This window comes from Callithrix jacchus, chromosome 18 (genome assembly GCF_049354715.1).
Source record: "Callithrix jacchus isolate 240 chromosome 18, calJac240_pri, whole genome shotgun sequence".
In the NCBI taxonomy this organism is placed as follows: Eukaryota; Metazoa; Chordata; class Mammalia; order Primates; family Cebidae; genus Callithrix; species Callithrix jacchus.
In genome coordinates, this window is record NC_133519.1 from 31,271,476 (window position 1) to 31,293,256 (window position 21,781).

The following is a 21,781-nucleotide window of genomic DNA, read 5'->3' on the forward strand; positions in this document are numbered from 1 at the left end:
GGCCTGGTGGGAGGTGACTGGATAATGGAGGATTCTTCATGAATGGTTTAGCACCATCCTCTTGGTGATAAGTTGGTTCTCAGTTCACTTGAAATGTGGTTGTTTAAAAGAGTGTGACAGGCTGGCCACAGTGACTCATGCCTGTAATCCCCAGCACTTTGGGAGGCTGAGGTGGAAGGATTACTTGAGCCCAGGAGTTTGAGAATAACCTGGGGCAATACAGTGAGACCCCATGTCTACAAAAAAATAACAAACATTTGCTAGATGTGGTGGCTCAAGCTGTACTCCCAGCTACTCAGAGAGGAAGAATTGCTTGAGCACAGGAGATTGAAGCTGCAGTGAGTCCTGATGGTACCACTGTATTCCAGCCTGGGTGACAGAGTGAGGCCCTGTCTCCAAATTAATTAATTAATTAAATTAAAAAGTGTGACACCTCCCGCCTCACTCTCCTGCTCCTGCTCTTGCCATGTGACATGCCTGCTCCAGCTTTGCCTTCTACCATAAGTAAGCGCTTGCTGAAGCTTTACCAGAAGCAGGATGCTAGTACAGCCTGCAGAACTGTGAGCCAATTAAAGCTCTTTTATTTATAGGTTACCCAGCCTCAGGCATTTCTCTTTTTTTTTTTGAGACAGAGTCTCACTCTGTCACAGGCTGGAATGCTGTGATGAGATCTTGGCTTACTGCAACCTCTGTCTCCTGGCTTCAAGCAGTTCCCTGCCTCAGCCTCCCGAGTGGCTGGGCTTACAGGTGCCCACCACCACGCCTGGCTATTTTTTGTATTTTTAGTAGAGACGGGTTTTCACCATCTTGGCAAGGCTGGTCTTGGACTCCTGACCTTGTGATCCACCTGCCTCAGCCTCCCAAAGTGCTGAGATTATAGGCATGAGCCACCGGGCCCAGCCACCTCAGGCATTTCTTTATGCTGACAAAACAATTTCTTTGTAGTGGCAAAAATTTCTTTATAGCAAAAACAGCCTGACATACCTATGAAGCCTAAAATATTAATTATGTGGTACCTTACAGAAAAAGTCTGACATCTACCTGGGCTAAGGTAATGGGGGTAGTTGAGATGGAGAAGTCAGTTTTGCAGGAAAGAGATAACTAAGTGAAGGGGCAACATTCTTCGTGGGGCAAAAGGGGATGCAGTTAAGAAAGAGGAATATCTTATTCTCTATAATTGGAGAGAAATTGGTGAGAATTAGGGAGAATCTAGTAAAATTACAGGTATGTGGCTTGCTTGAAATTTGATGCAGTTCACTTGATAGAGGTGAAAAGGATGGGGAGTTGCTAAAATTGACTAAGGTTTAGATTAATATTTAAAGCAGAATAGGAGAAATTGCTAAAAGGCCTCATTGAGGTTGAGGGTCGTTCATTTTAGTGGTACATTTGCATAATGAGTATCATTTAGTTCAATTATGCTTACTGTCCCAGTGTAAGAGTAGAGAAGGTAATTGTAAAATTGACCCCGAACATGAAGCTAGGCATACCTTGGAATCAAGGCTGTTCATGAAAAAATTGTGCATATAATCCACCACATAAGAGTATCCTGGGTTCAGAAGGAAAAGAGGTTGGGAGAAGATTGGGAGAAATGAACCGTCTGGTGAGAGACAGAGGGACTGTCTAGCAGATGCTTGAAAGATGAGAATCCTAGGCAGAGGATGAGTTATTATAGTTTGTAATCTAATTAATGGATTAATGAAGTAATTCCAGATGATGACAAGGTTCAGAAATGATCACAAGAATGAGTAGAGGAATGAAGGGGAGATAGTAATCATTGAAGTTGCAGGCATCAAGAAACAGGAAAATAGAGTGTTAAGAATTGCCTGTTGGACATTGAAAACTACCAAGTATTCCAAGAATGTGAGCATGTAAAATAAACAGAGGTCAGAGAAAGAATGACTCTCAAAAGGACAGTGACACTTCAAGGAGAAATAAGGCCTGGAAGTGCTATTAGGAGTGAGGAAAACCTTAACCTCACTTAACCCCCTTTAAGTATACAGGGTGGCCAAGAGGCCAACCACATCAACGAGGCTGTAGGGGAAATGTTCTTGAGCCAAAGCTGAGCCTTAGTCATGACTAGGAATTGAGGCAGTATTCTATGAGTTGGAGATGCTAAGGGGGTACAGGTATGGGAAGGAAAAAATAATAAAGCAATATGGGAATGAGGGTATTGGGAAAAATGTGTTTGTGTTCTTGGTCAATTATGCCAACTAGAGTCATCATGGCGGCGGCCGGGGCCCCGGATGGCATGGAGGAACCTGGCATGGACACGGAAGCCGAGACCGTGGCGACCGAGGCGCCCGCGCGGTCCCTCAACTGCGTGGAGGCCTAAGCCGCGGCGGGGACGGCGGCCAAGGACTCTGGCGCCGCGCGAGACAGCCTGCAACCGGCCCCGGCCCAGCCCCCTGGGGACCCTGCGGCCCAGGCCTCGGTCAGCAACGGCAAAGACGCAGGCGGCCATGCGGGCAAGGAGCTGGTGGACCTGAAGATCATCTGGAACGAGACCAAGCACGACGTGAAGGTCCCCTTGGACAGCATAGGCACCGAACTGAAACAGAAGATCCACTTGATTACAGGTCTCCCGCCTGCCATGCAGAAAGTCATGTATAAGGGACTCGTCCCGGAGGATAAGACATTGAGAGAAATAAAAGTGATCAGTGGGGCCAAGATCATGGTGGTTGGCTCCACCATCAATGATGTTTTAGCAGTAAACACACCCAAAGATGCTGTGCAGCAGGATGCAAAGGCCGAAGAGAACAAGAAGGAGCCTCTCTGCAGGCAGAAACAACACAGGAAAGTGTTGGATAAAGGAAAACCTGAAGATGTGATGCCATCTGTTAAGGGTGCCCAGGAGCGCCTGCCAACGGTACCCCTGTCCGGCATGTACAATAAGTCTGGAGGAAAAGTGAGACTCACCTTTAAGCTAGAACAAGACCAACTGTAGATTGGCAATAAAGAGCAGACTGAGAAATTGCCCGTGGGCTCCATAAAAAATGTTGTCAGTGAACCTATGGAAGGACATGAAGACTACTACATGATGGCGTTTCAGCTGGGCCCCACGGAAGCCTCTTACTACTGGGTTCCAACTCAATATGTGGATGCAATCGAAGACACTGTGCTGGGGAAATGGCAGTATTTTAGAAAGCACTTTCACCTCTGGCCCAGGAGACTGACCCAAAGTGAAGGACATTGCCGGGAGAGGCCGGCAGCATCCCTGGATTTCGGAGTTCTGGAACTTTGTTCACAAAAAATCTATATTCAATCTAAGGTGATGTGGTGACTGAAGCCAGAGGTGATGTACTTTCACCACTAGCTGAACTTTAACTTAAAATTACCAGTTCCTTTTCTTGCAGTCAGCTTTATACCATTTTTGAAGTCCATACGATGGAAATCAATAAATCTGAATTAAAAAAAAATTATGCCAAACTATGAGCTATCTAGTGTGATTGAACAACTATAATGGCCCCATGTGGAATGGCCCTAAGTCTCAAGGTGGAGTTAGATGGTGAGGTCTGGATGTTGAGGCTGGTGCAGTTAAAGGACTTAGATTGCGAATTGTGCACCTTATGGTTTATTTATTTTATTTTTATTTTATTTTATTTTTGAGACGGAGTCTCCCTCTGTTGCCCAGGCTGGAGTGCAGTGGTGTGATCTTGGCTCACTGCAATCTCTGCTTCCTGGGTTCAAGTGATTCTCCTGCCTTAGCTTCTTGAGTAGCTGGGACTACAGGTGTGTGTCCCCATGCCCAGCTAATTTTTGTATTTTTAGTAGAGAAGAGGTTACACCATTTTGGCCAGCCTGGTCTTGAACTCCTGACCTTGTGATTCACCCACCTCGGCCTTCCAAAGTTCTGGGATTACAGGCACGAGCCACTGTGCCCAGCTAGACCTTATCTCTTAGGAGTTTTAGGCTGATGCAGGCTGAAGCCTGGTAAGTGAGGACAGTGTAGTGAAGAATTTCCTTAATTACTCACTTGACAAATGATTATTAAACAACTATTTATGTTTCAGGCAATGTAAGATACTTAATAAACACAGAGATGAATTAATACAGGATTGCTGTCTTTGTGTATGTAAAAAGTTTAGTGTAAGAGTGTGATAAATGAACACAATATAATATTAACTTTTTTTCTGTTAAAATAAATAAATGAATTTGTTTATTTATTTATTTTTGAGACAGGGTCTCACTTTGTCAACCAGGCTGGAGTGCAGTAACATGATCTCGGCTCACTGTAGCCTTGACCTCCCAAGCTCAAACCATCTTCTTGCCTCAGCCTCTCGAGTAGCTGAGAAAACAGGTGTGTGCCACCACACCCAGCTAATTCTTGTATTTTTTGTAGGGATGGGACGGGGTTTGGCCATGCAATCTGCCTGCCTTGGCTTCCCAAAGTGTTGAGATTACAGGTGTTAGCCACTGTTCCTGGCAACATTTACTTTTTAGTATTATTTTATATTATTTGGCCGCACTGTGAAAAACAGCAAACAGAGCAATGTAGGATTAGAAGTGTAATGGGGGGCCAATGTGGGTGCATGGGAGGAGTACATATCCCACTGGAGATAAAGAAAAGCTTCCTGATTGAGGACTTCGTTGAAACTCAGAGATGATTTGGATTTAGGCCAAGCTGTGTAGAATGGAGGTGCTTAGAGTTCAGGAAAAGGAAATGGGAGATTGTAAGCAAAATGAAAGTGCAAATGTCTAGAGTTTTAAGGGAATGGGCATGCTTACAAATTGTTTAGAATGTTGGGGTGGAATGGCTTATGGCTGGAAGAGTTCAGAGTTAAGACAGGTGCTCTATAAGCCAAGTCTCGTCTTTTTTGATAAGGGTTTTGGTGAGTCACTGAGAATTTTTAAGCCAGGGAATGACATGATAAAATTACTTTATTTTTTATTCATGTACTTACTTATTTTTGTTGAGACAGAGTCTTGCTGTATCACCCAGACTGGAGTGAAGTGACGTGATCTCAGCTCACTGTAACCTCCACCTCCCAGGTTCAAGTGATTCTCGTGCCTCAGCCTCTGGAGTAACTAGGAAAACAGGCACATGCCACTATGCCTGGCCCATTTTTGTAGCTTTAGTAGAGATGGGGTTTCACCTGTTGACCAGGCTGTCTCGAACTTCTGACCTCAAGTGATCCACCCCCCTCAGCCTTCTAAAATTCTAGGATTACAGGTGTGAACCACTGCGCCTGGTCCAAAGTTACCATTTAAGAAAATTTATTTTGTCTGGGCATGGTGGCCTATGCCAATAATCCCAGTGCTTTTGGAGGCTGAGTAAGGCGGATCACTTGAGGCCAGGAGTTCAAGACAAGCCTGGTCAACATGGCGAAACCCTGTCTCTACTAAAAATACAAAAATCAGCCAGGCGGATGCCACACGCCTGTAATCCCAGCTACTCAGAAGGCTGAGGCATGAGAATTGCTTGAGCCTAGGAGGTCTAGGCTGCAGTGGGCTGAGATCTTGCCACTACAATACAGCCTGGGTGACAGAGCAAGACTGTCTCAGTGAAAGAAAAGAAAGAGAGAAGGAAAGAAAGAAAGAGAGAGAGAAGGAAGGAAGGAAAAGGAGGGAGGGAAGGAGGGAGGGAGAGAAAAAAGGAAGGAAGGAAGGAGAGAGAGAGGGAGGGAGAGAAAAAAAGGAAGGAAAGAGAGGGAGGGAGGAAGGGAAGGAGGAAAGGAGGGAGAGAAAAAAGGAAGGAAGGAAGGAAGGAGAAAGGCTCGTTTTGGTGACAGTGTGGAGTATGAACTGAAGCATACACTCTCTTCCCTGATTACTCACAATACAATTCTTAGTGCTTTAATTACAGCACTTTGCAAGCCCTCCTTTGTATTAAAGACGTTTATGTAAACTGTCTTCTCTACTACTTTATGAGCTCTCAGGTGCCAGAGAGCCTATTTTACCCAAAGGCATAATCTCTCCTCTCATTACTTAGCACTTTCTTGAACCTACCAGATCATCAGAAAATGCTTGCATGAATATTAATATACGCTTTTATAGACAACCATACTCCACACTGCCACCAAAATGAGACTTTCTCCTTCCTTCCCTTCCATTTTATTGTTTTCCTCTGCCTCAGGCCCTGATTCACTCTTCCCTAGAGGGAGAAATCAACATCATTTCTTCTATATTTGGGAACCCAAATCAGGATTGACAATTTAACAAAATATAGTTTTCTTTAATTTTGAATTTATGTATATAATGAGGCTGCAAAAAATAAGTTACACTGGTTATTTTTGTTTTCATCCATAAGAGGAAGATTATATAAAACTGGGACTGCTTTGGAAAGCCTAAGATGCACAGTTTCTGTGCTTTTGTACATCAGACACTGGGAAAGAACATGATGAAGTCACCTGTTTGGTGAATTGAGGCGGTATGATCTGCATTCCCCAAGTCTGAATCATGTTGAATAAACTGATGGTTAACGTTCCAGACTATAATCCTTAGAGAGCAAATTTGGAGTACAGAGTGGTCAGCAGTCTTAACACTTCTTTTCCTGACTCATCTGAATAGTCAAATAAGAGAGAATAGAAATATATTGCTCTGCATGAGTTTTTTTTGTTTTTGTTTTTGTTTGTTTTTTATTTTTATTTTTAGATGCAGTCTTGCTCTGTTGCCCAGGCTGGAGTGCAGTGGCATGATCTCGGCTCACTAAAACCTCGGCATCCTGGGTTCAAGCAATTATCATGCCTTAGCCTCCCAAGCAGCTGATTTCAGGCACCCACCTTCACCATGTTGGCTAGGCTGGTCTTGAACTCCTGACCTCAAGTGATCTCTCTGCCTCAGCCTCCCAAAGTGCGAGGATTACAGTTGTGAGCCACTGCACCCAGCCTCTGCATGGGTTTGAGTCCTATGTGCCTTCTCAATTCAGAAAACCTGTTCAGCAGAACTTTGAGTCAAAAAAAGAAAGAAAGAAAACCTGTTCTCAAACTTTTGAGGTGGTATCACTGGGGATTTCCTAGACTGAATTAATCACCTATTATCAAAAGCCATATCAGGCCTGAACAATGACATTTTGCAGCCTTGCACCTGCAAGATGCTCAGAGCTTTTACAGTTTAAATTTCACCCTAGGAGCCCAGATAAAATGATACTTTGAACTCAAAGAACCTCCTCTGTTTCTCCTGTGGGACACTGCAGACAGCCTTATCCCCTCTGCCCCTAGTCCCTCCCTAACATCACTTGCCATGGATTTCTGAGTTTTCTAGTTTTCTGTGTCTTATTTTTTCTATCAGACTATCAGCTCTATGAGGCCACAGCCTCAGTCGCATTTGCATTTGTATCTGTAGGGGCCAAGGGAAAACTTGCCCTTAGCCCTTTCAAGTTTCTCTGAAGCTGGGCACTTTAGGAGGCCAAGGCAGGAGGATCACTTGAGCCCAGGAGTTTGAGACCAGCCTGGGCAATGTAGTGAGACTTCATCTCTACAAAAAATTCTAAAAATTAGCCAAATATGGAGGCACTTGCCTATAGTCCAGTTACTAGGGAGGCTGAGGTGGGGGAACCAATGGACATTGCAGTGAGCTGAGATCAAGTCGCTGCTATCCAGCCAGGGAAGCAGAGTGAGGCCCTGTCAAAAAGGGAAAGAAAAGAAAGAAAGAAGGAAAGAAAGAGAGAGCAAAAGAAAGAAAAAGAAAAAACATGAAGTTTTCTGAAAAGCAACTGACAAAAGGTAGATTAATAGGAGAAAAGGCACACACAATTTATTAACGTGCTGGGCACAGGAAGAATCATAGGGGGATCACCTAACAGCTCAATGGTACTGAAGCTTCTATACCCTGTTTCATGGGGTGGGGGGAGGGATGGAGGAATGAATAGGCCCAGTGCTCAGACTATGGTTCTTTTTGGTAGCTGACTGGAACCAGTAACTCCAAGGTTCAGGGGCAGAATAAAGCTTTTATTATTTATTTATTTATTTATTGAGACGGAGTTTCCCTCTTGTTGCCCAGGCTGGAGTGCAATGGCACAATCTCAGCTCACTGCAACCTCCGCCTCCTGGGTTCAAGCAATTCTCCTGCCTCAGCCTCCCAAGTAGCTGGGACTATAGGCGCGCACCACCATGCCCAGCTAATATTTTGTATTTTTAGTAGAGCTGGGTTTTCACCTTGTTGACCAGGATGGTCTCGATCTCTTGACCTTATGATCCACCCACCTCAGCCTCCTAAAGTGCTGGGTGGGATTATAGGCGTGAACCATCGAGCCCGGCCAGGTTTTTTATTATTATGTAGATAAAGCCCTTCAGGCAGTCTCTTGAAGCTGCCCTCAGAAAAATAGATGAAAATTCTGTCTGGACATGAAGACTCCTACTCTCTTTCTTTCTCTGGTGGTTGATCTTTCCTGGTTATTTGATGAGATTTTCTAGAGATAGAGTCTTAAAAACAATTGCATTTCTTTTGGAAATTCCAAAGAGGACAGTCCCTCCTGGTTGCTTGGAAAAGAGGATTAGAGAGAACAGAAGTTGGGGAAAGGTCAGAGAGAGATTTGGTTCTAAGACCTATTCTGATGAAATGGATAAGAGGTAGAAAAATACTGAATAAAAGAGGGCAGCCCCAGCGAGGGCCCCACCCTCAAGCCTGGAACTTCAGCCCAAAGTGAGAACATGTATTCTTGTTTTCCCACTTGAATGTTGCTTTTCGGCCTACCCCATCCCCAATCTTATATCCTGGTACCCAGGCTCCACTGGCAGAGCGGCAGAGCAGAGCAGCAGAGGAGAGAAAAGAAGCAGCCGGACATTGGAGAGAAGCAGCTTGACTTCAGAGGGACAACTTCACAGTGGGACTTCGGAGAAGAGTTTGGCTGGGGCAGAACTGAGCTGGCGAAACTTCAAGGGAAGATTACCTTCCCACTCCATCCTTCCCAGTCCATCCTCCATCCCCTTTCCAGCTCCCTAACCTGCTGAGAGTCACTTTCATAGGTGATAAAATCCACCACATGTACCATCTTCAATTCACTCATGTGACCTGATTCTTCTGGATGCCAAACAAGAGCTTGGGATACAGAGGGCTGTCTGAGCTGTTAAACACTTAAGTATGTAGACAGCAAAGCTAAAAGAGCACACTGTAACACGCACCCTTTGAGGCTCTAAGAGTTGCAGTTACCTCCAAGATGCTGCGAGGGGCCACATAGAGTTCTGCTCCTGCCAGGGCCCAGAAGCACTCATCTTGGCCCCTGCACCTGTCCAACCGCATGCTCCCCCTCCCATGAGGGGTTGAGAACTGTGGACTGAATAAATGAGCCATCCCCTTCATGAGTTCTGCAAAGGGGTCAAGGGAACTATATCCCGTTTCACTTTCAGTTTTCAAAAGCACTCAGCATGCCAAAGGCCATATTTTGCGGAATTCCTTTCTGCCCCCCAACATATCCCTCAATGTGCTTGGTATGGTGCTGTGTGTGTATATGTGTGTTAAGTATTTGCTAAACATAAATTCAACTGAAATTACCTTTATATGGTTAGGCAAATAAGATAAATTATAAACGAATATAAAGTTTGTGAAAAACTTAGCTCCATTTTATCCTTATTTAGGAGACAACCCTGCCCCCTGCCCCTTTATTTAGCTATGCTACAAGACTGGCCTTGGCCAAAGAAAAAAGAAAAATTAAAATTGGAAAGTAAAAGTTGCTAGTGGTAAGGGGTAATAAAGAAATAGAAAAAAATCCAGAGACCAAGAAAGCTCTTTCTAGAGCAAGAAAAGGAGAGAAACAGAACTCACACTGTATCTCAAGGCAGTGCTCAAGTGGTTAAAAGAGGGGAATACAGAACATATATTTGCACAGTTTTGAGGATGTTTTGATCATCATAATTTCAGTGGCACTGGAGAAGGTGTGAACCTCAAATATCTTAAACAGGTCTCAGTTAATTTAGAAAGTTTATTTTGCCACAGTTGAGGACCTGCACCCATGATATAGCCTCAGGAGGTCCTGACAACATGTGCCCAAGGTGGTCAGAGTACAGCTTGATTTTGTACCTTTTAGGAAGACAGGAGACATCAGTCAACATATGTAAATGAACATTGGTTTGGTCCGAAAAGGTGGGACAACTTGGAAGTGTGGATGGAGCTTCCAGGTCATAGGTAGAGAAGAGACAAAAGGTTGCATTCTTTTGAGTTTCTTATTAGCATCTCCAAAGGAGGCAGTCTGGGTTGGACCGCATTTATCTCAGTGACTTTGAATAGAATGGGAGGCAGTTCTGCCCTAAGCAGTTCCCAGCTTGACTTTTCCCTTTAGCTTAGTGATTTTGGAGCCCACAGATTTATTTTCCTTTTACAAAGGCAAGTCAACCTAGGGGCAGTTCTCTTCCCCCTCAGTGTACCTACTGAAAGGTCCATTACTTGGAGAGGTTTCTCAGTGACAGCAGTGCGGAGCCAAAGGTGAGACAGGGTAGAGGTACCAAACATAGGAAAACTACTGTGTATGATATAATCCCTCTCCAGTTTTTCAGTAAACTTACTAAATTTACAAAATCACAAGGGTGACTACACTTCTGGAGAAAAGGGACTAAATGTAGAATGCTATGTATGGGTTAAGGAAATAGACTAATAAAGGGTTGTGATTACTACAGTTTTAGCAAGATCCCCAGAGGAGAGTTGCTGATGCTCCTTGGGAATGCATCTGTCCCTGGAGACTGGAAGATCAACTGAAGGAGGAAGAAATGCTATTTACCCCAAGTTGCATGAAGAGGGACCAAGGAGATTTAGTGTTGGTTTCTTGGGATCTCAGTGTTGGAAACAAATGTTTGGTGCCACAAATTACTACCACTCAGGCAAAAAATTTTCTCAGCAAGGCAATTTACTTCTGTGGAAGGGTGCTGCCTGCATCAGTCATGATCATAAGAGCACACTGAACAAAGGAGAGAAGGGGTTTTTACCCCTAATGCAGTTTCTGTCACTGTGACCTTCCCCTATCGGCTAGGGTTGGACTGCACAATCAAAGGTGATCCCGGTTGGCTAAGACTTAAACTTTTCTGAATATGGTAATCGTGTGATTTGTAAGGGAAGGAGGCGGGGGGAGGGGGGGGGGAAGTGGTTTGTCCATTATAGTACAAGGCACGTCTGGACATGTCTAGACATGTCAGGGCACAACTAGAGTGGGAAGGTGTTTTGCAGGCTGAAAACAAGAAAGTACAAGAAGGTTGGGCTTTCGAACAAATGATAAGAAAGTTGCACAATTAAACCTTTTGAAGAGTAATTCATTATTCCTAACATTAGGCCAGGGAAGGAAATGGATTCCCTGGGGATAAAGTCAAAAACAAACTCTTTTACCTCTTTATTGTCGCATATCACAAGACAGTTCTGTGACCAGATGTGTGGGAATTTTCTGCATACACAAAACAATTCTCCAGCAGACACCAACTATGTGTCTTCTAATTCAATTCAAAACTGATGTTATCTGCCCGTAATTAGTGTCAGATCCCATAGGTTAAGGGGTCAGTGCCACAAGACTGTCCCCACTTAGATGTCAATTGCAAGTCCCAGGTTGTTACCTTTGCTTCTGACTGACTGGCTATGGATCAAGGTTCAAGCTGGGCATGGTGGCTCATGCCTGTAATTCCAACATTTTGGAAGGCCAAGATGGGAGGATCACTTGAACCCAGCATTCAAGACCAGCCTGGACAATAGGGAAATAGGTCTTTTGTGAGACTGCATCTCTACAAAAATAAAATAAAATAAAATTTCTGGGTATGGTGGCTCATACCTGTAAGCCCAGCTACTCCAGAGGCTGAGGTGGGAGAATTGCTTAAGCCCAGGAAGTTGAGGCTGCACTGAGCTGAGACAGCACCACTGCCCTCCACCACCACCTCCACTGCACTGAGCTGAGATAGCACCACAGGACCAGCCTGTGCAACAGAGCCAGACTTATTTCAATAAAAAATAAGTCAGGGTTCCCATATCCCTTTTCCTTGGGTTCCATTAATTTGGTAGAGTGGCTCACAGAACTTGGGGAAATACTTTATTTACATTTTCCAATTATAAGGGATAATACAAAGCATACAGATGAACAGCCAGATGAAGAGATGGATAGGATAAGGCATGAGGCTGTGAATCTTCCATCCCCTCTCTGGTACAACACCCTCCCTTCCAGTACTTCCAAGGGTTCAGCAATCTGGAAGCTCGCAGTATCTCACTAGGTCTTTCCAGTGACTGACCCCATCCTGAGGCTATCAAGGGGCTCCACCCTAAGGTCACCTCATTAGCACAAACTCAGCCATGAGCTAAAGGGCTTATTGAGAATAACAAAAGAAACTTCTATCACTTAGAAAATTCCAAAAGGTTTAGGAGCTCTGTACAAAAGACAAATGTTATAACAAAAGATGCTTTTGTCACCCTTAACACTAAGGAAACTAGAATACTTAGGAGCTCTGTGTCAGGAAGCCAGAATGAAAATCAAAAACAATGGACAGTTGTCCTTTTGTAAACATGAGTTCCACATCCACAGATTCTGCCAACCGCTGATCAAAATACTCCAAATAAATTTATGTCTATACTGAACATGTACAGACTTTTAAAGAAAATCTTATTATTCCTTAAACAACGCAGTATAACAACTATTTACGTAGCATTTACTTATATTAGGTTTTATAAGTAATATAGGTATGATTTAAAGTATACAGAAGTTCTGGGGAAAAGAGTATACAGGAGGATGTGTGTGCATTATATCCAAATACTATGCCATTTTACGTAACAGTCTTTAGCATCTGCTGCTTTTAGTATCCACTGCTGGGTCTTGGAACCAATTCCTCATGGATAACCAGAGAAAACTGTATTGCTTTTCTTTTTTATTTTTCTTTTTTTTTTTCCTTTTTTTGAGGCGGAGTTTCGCTCTCGTTACCCAGGCTGGAGTGCAATGGCGCAATCTTGGCTCATCGTGATCTCGGCTCACTGCAACCTCCGCCTCCTGGGTTCAGGTAATTCTCCTGCCTCAGCCTCCCGAGTAGCTGGGATTACAGGCATGCACCATCATGCCCAGGTAAATTTTTGTATTTTTAGTAGAGACGGGGTTTCACCATGTTGACCAGGATGGTCTCGATCTCTTGACCTAGTGATCCACCCGCCTCGGCCTCCCAAAGTGCTGGATTTACAGGCTTGAGCCACCGCGCCTGACCGACTTCTTTTTTATTTTTTTTTAAATAAAACATTATTATAAGTCCACAACTAACATCATAATTGTATTCTATTCTTTCTTCTTTTTTTTTTTTTTTTTTAGAGGTAAGGTCTCACTATGTTGCCCAGGCTGGTCTTGAACTCCTGGCCTCAAGCAATCCTCCTGCCTCAGCCTCCTCAGATGCTGGAAATAAAGGCACAAGCCATCATGTCTGGCCCAACAACAGTATTTCTTATTGCACACTGGGTCTAGCACAGGCTGAGACTTCTGAGAACTCTTAGAAACAGCTCAGGCTCTGCCTGAAAAATTGGGGCAAGGCAAGCAGGCTGCTGAGTACCAAGAGCAATGACAGAGACAGGCTGGAAGGAAGCAGATCTTAGGAGTGCAAAAGGTTTATTGGAAAGAAAAAAATAAAATTAAATAATAACAAAAGAAGGAAGCAGATCTACCTGGGTAGGGCTGCTCACAAGAAGCCAGGCTGTTGGGAGTGTGCAGATGGGTCAGGAGATTGTAGTCATTTGTGACTGGGAAGCTGAAAGACAAGGTTGGGAGGATACCCAAATATCTGAGATAACCCACCCCTTAAAGTTTCTCCCTTCTTTGAGGAGAAAACAAGGTCTGGTTTGGAGGTATCCGGAATGTGGATGCAGTGGATGTGGGGCAGGGGCTGGAGGCGGTAGAAACAATGGAAACCCTGTCTTCCTGGCTGCATCCTCAGGCTGTCCTGGCCCAGGGCAAATAAACTGTTACACTAGGGGTTCCCAACTCCGGAGCTGCAGACTGGTACCAGTCTGTGGCCTGTTAGGAACTGGGCTGCATCACAGGAGGTGAACAGCTGGCAAGTGAGCATTACCGACTGAGCTCTGCCTCCTCTCAGATCAGTGGCAGCCTTAGATTTTCATAGGATTGTGAACCGTATTGTGAACTGCACATGCGGGGGATCTAGGTTGTGTGCTCCTTATAAGAATCTAATGCCTGATGATCTGAGGTGGAAGAGTTTCATCCCGTAACCATTTCTACCCCTCACACCGTTAGCAGTGGAAGAGATCGGTGTTACCTTGAGTTACCAGCAGCTATCCATACAGGTCTGCAGCAACTTTAGTCCTCGCCTCCTCAAAAGGAAGAACTCAACTGAGGGACATAAAGTGGAAAAAGAGACCGAGCCAAGTTCCAAACCAGGAAAAAAGGCTGTAAGTCAACAAATAAAGAAAATAACCCTTGAAAATCAAATGGATGCCTGAAGGTCAAAGAGGAAAAAAAAGAATATCAAGTTCCCATGTAACCATCATCCTAGGACTTTATAGGCTCGCCTTTTTCCCAAGACAGGGTGGGCTTTCTCCATGTGTGGTGCTTTCCTTACCTTTTGGAACTGAGCACACACAGGGTGTTCAGGGAGCTATACGCATGCACTTCTCAGGCTTTTTTCCTATTTCTAGTGGCATGTGTCCCTGGAACATCACACTTTGCCATTTTGTCTCTCTCTCTCTCTCTCTCTCTTTGTTTTTGAGACGGAGTCTCGCTCTGTTGCCCAGGCTGGAGTGTAGTGGCACAACCTCGGTTCATTGCAACCTCTGCCTCCCGAGTTCAAGCGATTCTCCTGCCTCAGCCTCTTGAGTAGCTGGGACTATAGGCGCCTGCCAAAACACCAGGCTAATTTTTGTATTTTTTAGTAGAGATGGGGTTTTACCATATTGGCCAGGCTGGTCTCAAACTCCTGACCTTGTGATATGCCTGCCTCAGCCTCCCAAAGTGTTGGAATTACTGGCATGAGGCCACCGTGCCAGGCCCGCCATTTTGTCTCTTAATACGCATGCCCAAGAAGCTGCTTCTCCCTGGGGTCTGCATTCAATGAACCCTTTTAATGTGAACAGGCTTGGACCATCAGGAGATTGTCTCTCCCTGGCTGCCTAATTATCATCACCTGACATTTCTAATAGGTGGGGGAGAGCCCTCTCCTGCCCTGCTCATGCCTATATAACTACATCCCATCCCCAGCCCCTGCTGAGAAAATATTGTCTTCCATGAAGCTAGTCCCTGGTGCCAAAAAGGTTGGGGACTGCTGTGTTACACCATCAGAAGTCGGAAGAAAGGAAGGGAACTGTGGTTATTCTTAAAATATTGTAATGAACTTGATTTTATCATGGCTAATAGAGCAGTATGACGTTCGTGCTCCACTCTTGCATGTGAGAGGGGAGAAAGAAGGTTATGTATCTAGCTTCTAGAAATATGATTTTAGTACTAACAGTAGTCAGTATTTATTACTTTCTGTGTGCCAGGCATCACATTTAAGTACCCTGACAACGCTCAAGTAGGTGCTTCTGTCATCATTTTACAGATGAGAAACTCATGTTCCAAAAGGTTTATTAATAGCTTGAACATGGCCAGATTAGGATTCCAACTCTGCTCTATGTTGTTGTACCCGAGCGAGTCAAGGAATGCGCCACGCTCTGAGGTTGAATTATGAATCCTTCATTATGCCGGTGACGGAGAGATGGCTAACGCCAAAATTCTCTCGGCCCTAAAGAAAAAGTTAGGTGGTCTTTTATACGCTAGTTTTGAAGGGGAGGGGGCACCTAGCTGAAGCAAATTTTTCACAAAAGCAGAGTAAGCAAAAAGTTAAAAGATAGCGGGGCGCGGTGGCTCGCCCCTGTAATCCCAGCACTTTGGGAGGCCGAGGCGGGTGGATCACAAGGTCAAGAGATTGAGACCATCCTGGTCAACATGGTGAAACCTCGTCTCTACTAAAAATACAAAAAATTGGCTAGGCATCGTGGCCCTTGCCTGTAGTCCCAGCTACTTAGGAGGCTGAGGCAGGAGAATTGCCTGAACCCAGGAGGCGGAGGTTGCGGTGAGCCGAGATTGCGCCATTGCACTCCAGCCTGGGTAACAAGAGCGAAACTCCGTCTCAAAAAAAAAAAAGTTAAAAGATAAACTGGCACAAGAGAAGTAAAACAGTGCCAGGTGCAAGGGGTAAAGTCGTCATGAAAGGCATAGAACTTATAGATAATGAGGGCTCTGAGCACTCGATTGTACCTGCATTCCCAGGCTCTGTGGTACCACTTAACTCGGCCTCTTATCAACAAATGCATTCCTGGAGGTGCCCAGTGTCAGCCTGCCCCAGCTACATACTATAGTTATATACTTAATGGTGGGAAAATAACTAAAATGAAGAAGCTAAAATGGAGTCTGTTGGGCTCAGGAAGCTAACATAAGGCCTGAACAGCTTTTAGTCTGAGAAAGAGACAGTTAGTTTTAGCTGGCAAAAAGCAGGTTATGTAGTGTCTGTGAAGCCTGTGCTCCTGACTGTTGGGCTGTGTTGCTTCTTCTGTGCTTGAACAGTAAGAAATCCTATCTGTGTACGTCCTGCCCCAGGCAAGCTTTGTCCCTGTAAGGCACTCTGCCTTGTAAGGCAAGCTTTGACTATGTAAGGCACTCTGACTCGGGAGACAGGTTTTCACTTGCTTCTTGAGGTCGGACAGAAGAGAGGCTGGAATTGACTCAACAGAGGGCCTGGATAGCTTTGGCTTGAGGGGATCAAGTTTCTCTGGGAATGGGAAATAGGCGGGGAGGAGAAAACGTGTAGGTTTTGAGAGAAAAGAGTAAGAAAATCCCAGATTGTAACTTGTAAGCAAGGGTTTGTCCTTCCTACCAGTAGTGTTCTCATAAACCCATCTATATCTAAGGACTCCATTTATTCATCGTGTCAGACTCTCCCGTTCATTCTTTCCAAAATAATGATCAGTGTTATTGGGTGAAATGGGAATGCATTAAAGGGTTTTAAAAAGGAGAGTTTAGCTGGGCGCGGTGGCTCAAGCCTGTAATCCCAGCACTTTGGGAGGCCAAGGCGGGTGGATCACGAGGTCAAGAGATTGAGACCATCCTGGTCAACATGGTGAAACCCCGTCTCTACTAAAATTACAAAAAATTAGCTGAGCACGGTGGTGCGTGCCTGTAATCCCAGCTGCTCGGGAGGCTGAGGCAGGAGAATTGCCTGAACCCAGGAGGCGGAGGTTGCGGTGAGCCAAGATTGCGCCATTGCACTCCAGCCTGGGTAACAAGAGCGAAAGTCCGTCTCAAAAAAAAAAAAAAGAGAGAGTTTAAGACTTTACATTTTTAAATGATTACTCTGGCAGGCTGGGGGTAAAGCAGCTCAAGTTTTCTTAAAACCAACTTTTTTCCCATCCTCTGTGATTCAGGGGTAAGGGGAGAGAGGACAAAAGAAAGTATAATATCTCCCCTTTTTCACTGTCCCCTAAAGTTCCAAGATTTCCCAAAATGTTTCTTTCCCTGCTCACTTCCGCAATTTGCTTGACCTAGTCTGGAATCCCAGCCAAATTTACCTTCTCTCTGCTGCATTAGGGCTCCTTAGGACCTTAACAGAAGGCTTAATGCAAAGAGGGCCTTGCACTTATACTAATGTTGAGACGAGGAAGGACGGGACTTGGTCACTCCACCCCCATTAATTTTCCTCTTTTTCTGTCCTACCTGCTGACCAGGTGTTGTAACTGAGCGAGCACGAAATCACCACTGAGACAAAGACTAGGATCTTTATTCGGAGGACTCGCGTCTCTCTACCCCGTGGCCCCAAAAGGAGGGTGTCAAGACCTTTTATGCTCATAAAACACCTCCTGGGTGGGCATGGGGGTGAGGGGCTTCGGACATTCTGAGGGCCAGGGGATTTTGGAGATTCCGATTGTTACTTAAGTGGTTCACAGAAGTCAAGATAAGCGTTAGTTTACACATTGTCTGGGTAGGGTGGAAATTACAGACCTTAGTTACTCATTACAAGTCTTAAAATGGCGCAGGGGCCAAAATGGCTTGGGTTTGGACTGTTTGCCTGTCACATTAGGGTTACAGAGAACAGATTCAACGGAAAGCTGAGGTATGGTCAAGGCATGCAGTTTATGGGGCAATTACCATGTCACACAGGAGACCTTGAAGAAACTAAGATAAGCAGCATCCCACCCTAAGTCTTACTCAGGGAAATTAACTCTATCATTTACATACAGACAAGACCAGAAGAATGATGATTTTTACCCTATAGAGTTGCCTCATTATAACACTAAAATATCCACCCCGGGAAGGACTTATTTGCCATGTTTTGATCATGTGATATATGTACTGATTTCTCACTGTGCCTGCACACTCTGTGCTCTACCCCACACATGTAATGACGTTTGTCTACCTCATGTTTATTCATGTCACCCTTCTTAAAACACCAAAAAAGACCTGTCCTTGGGAGCCAGCTGGAGAACTCCTCCCTCCAGTGCTGTTTCCCTTTGTGTTTGAGCATAAGTCGCTAACAAAGCTGCATCTTGGAAACTTGCTTGACCTCCTGTCAACTTCTGTTACATGGGAGCCTAAAAACCTATGGTCCCTAACAATGTGTCACTAACATCCTGTATGGGCAGGGTTTGGTTTTGTTTTGTTTTTGAGACAGGGTCTTGCTTTGTTGCTCAGGCTGGCGTGCAGTAGTGTGATCATAGCTCACTGTAATCTTGAATTTCTGGGCTCTAGTGTTCCTCCCACCTTATTTTTTATTTATTTTTTGAAATGGAGTTTCACTCTTGTCGCCCAGGCTGGAGTGCAATGGCGTGATCTCAGCTCACTGCAACCTCTGCCTCCTGGGTTCAAGCAATTCTCCTGCCTCAGTCTCCCTAGTAGCTGGGCTTACAGATGCCCACCTCCACACCCAGCTAAGTTTTGTATTTTTAGTAGAGATGGAGTTTCACCACGTTGGCTAGGCTGGTTTCAAACTCCTGACCTTAAGTGATCTGCCCACCTAGATCTCCCAAAGTGCTGGGATTACAGGCTTGAGCCACCGTAGCTAGACTGATTCTCCCTCCTTAGATTCCCAAGTAGCTGAGACTACAAGCAAGCACCACCATGCCTGGCTAATTTTTAAATTTTCTGTAGAGACGGAGTCTTGCTATGTTTATCAGGATGGTCTCGATCACCTGGCTTCAAGGGATCTTATCGCTTTGGCTTCCCAAAGCACTGGGATTACAGGCGTGACACACCGCACCCAGACTGGATTCGAAGACTTTCTGATCTGCCAGTGGTTAAAGAGGTTAAGCTTTGTCCAAAAGTTTGAGATCAGCAGACAAGAATGTTAGCTCTAACTTGTGGGTGTGACCTGCCTCAGGCCCCTCAGGAAAGAGAGTCAGAAGAACAACCATCAGAGTTCAGTCCTTGGTTCCCCCTTAGCTGAGCTCTGTGTGCCAGCAGATTCATTTGGTGGGGATCTGGGTCTCCACAAACAATTCAGGGCCATATGTTAAGATGTTATCTTTAGTTTCTATAGAGAGCAAAACATCTGACTCTTAACTTCCTTGGCTATTGTTTTAAGCTACTGTTATCTTCTTGCTTAACAAGCTGTTCACTTACTTCCTAGGGCCAATATGCCTGGAATTTCCCTTGAAGGAATTCAAGAGTTTCCTTTATTTTCATGCTGGGGGAGAAGGGAGGGAACCTACAGGCATTAAAGAGGGGTCTCTGTTCTCAGTTTTAGCCATAGCTGTTGGAAGCTTTTGTGGTGGTGGTGGGGGGCGGGGAGTGGGGGTGGGGGTGTGGAGACGTTTTTCTTTCTCTCTTTTTTTTTTTTTTAAATAAAGTCATCATCTCTTGCCCATCTCTGTTTTATTGATGACTCTTCAGGATGGACACAGTATGACAGAGACAGGAGGCAGCCAAGAGTCTCCCAGTGAAACCCCTCTTTCAAGCCTAAAACAATCTGAAGGCTTGAAAAAATGGACTGCTGGTCTGGATGAAGTCCACCCTTTCCCAACTGATTCCTTCTGAATAATGACCATCTGCAGACTGGGAGGAGCCTCGGGAAGTTCTCACTATTTGCACTGGGGAGGATCCTGGTCTCTCCTGTTCTGTGTGGTGATCTGGGATTCAATCTGTGAGGCGGCACACCTGCTAGCAGGACTCTCTCTCGCTTTGCTGGAATTCCTATTCTTCCCCCCTTTTTTTCCCTTTTCACCCAATAAACCCTGCCCTACTCACCTTACAGTGTGCCCCTGTGCCTAAATTATCCTGGTTGTGTGACAAGATCCTGTTTTCTTTTTTCTCTATAACAGTAACAATACCTAGTACACACGTCCTTCATGCTCCACTCTGTACTGTTCTAAGCACTTTAGTCATTTAATCCTTATCACATCCTTTGGAAGAAGGTATCATTATTACTTCAATTTACGGATAACACGATTCTGCTGGGGGTGGGGGGGCAGCCAGAAGCGCAGAATGGTTAAATCACTTGTCCAAGGTCCACAGCTAATAAATACCCTTAAAGAGTATGCATGTTTTACAAAGAATGTTTTGGAGAAATTTATTTTTATATTTTATTTTATTTATTTATTTTTGAGATGGAGTCTCGCACTGTAGCCCAGGCGGGAGTGCAGTTGCGCAATCTCGGCTCACTGCAATCTCCACCTCCTGGGTCCCAGTTTAAACAGTTCTCCTACCTCAGCCTCCCATGTAGCTGGGATTATAGGCATGAGCCACCATGCCCAGCTAATTTTTGTATTTTTTAGTAGAGATGGGGTTTCACCATGTTGGCCACTCTGGTCTTGTACTCCTGACCTCGTGATCCACCTGCCTCGGCCTCCCAAAGTGCTGGGATTACAGGCGTGAGCCACTGCGCCGGCCTGGAGCAATTTTAGAGCACCAAAACATCAACATCCACTTAATTTGAGTTTAGTTTTGTGCAACTCTATTTTGCTTTAACTCTTTGGACGGAGCTATTTCATCATTTCTCACCCCCATTTTCTTTTATGGACAACAGCACAAATAGAGGACTCAGGAGTTCTTTAGTCACTTAAGAACAGACCATGCCGAAGTGAAACACTGTGTTAAAATACCAGGTGAGCCCGAATGTTATGCGACATTTTCAGAAATTAAGTGTTCTATAAAGACACTGGCTTGTTACCAGTCTTATCACCTATAGGTGTGTCTCTGGCCCTTGTTAACAGTTCAAGACCGGCCTGCCAACATGGTGAAACCCTGTCTCTACTAAAAATACAAAAATTAGCCTGGCGTGGTGGCATGTGCCTATAGTCCCAGCTACTCGGGAGGCTGAGGCACGAGAATCACCTGAACTCAGGGGGCAGAAGTTGTAGCAGTGAGCTGCTGAGATTGCACCACTGCACTCTGGCCTGGGTGACAGAGTGAGACCCTGTCTTGGAAAAAAAAAAAAAAAAAAAAATGGATAACCATCACAGTACTGATACTAATTTTGTGATAGGTCACAACAAAACCACTCAATCTTTCTGCTTCCTGTTATTCCCAGATCAAACTGACGGTCGGGCTGCTGTTAAGATGCAGGTGAACTGGGGAGGAAGAGTTTTTATTTAGGAGAAGGCCTGGAAATTATTGCCAGACCAACTCAAAATTACAAGGTTTTTCAGAGCTTATATACCTTCTAAGTTATATGTTTACGTGTAAGGGTGCATTCATCTAAAGACATAATTGATTAACTTCTTTTAATCTATAACTAAGATCTGAGCCCTGAAGACCTTCTTCTGGAGCCTCAGTAAATTTGCTTAATCTAAATGGATCCAGGTGTTTCATTGACTAGTATGTCTGTTTTTTGGGGGGCTTTTTGTTTTCATTGACTTGTATGTATGTTTTTGTTTCATTGACTTGTATGTCAAACTTTGTAAGTACATTTTAAGATCAGGTAGCATGATG

General features: G+C 44.6%; 1 pseudogene; it reads left to right on the plus strand.

Moving 5' to 3' along the window:
• Nucleotides 1-2,218: 2,218 nt before the first annotated feature.
• On the plus strand, nucleotides 2,219-3,397 carry LOC100396741 (ubiquitin domain-containing protein UBFD1 pseudogene; annotated as a pseudogene).
• Nucleotides 3,398-21,781: the final 18,384 nt, after the last annotated feature.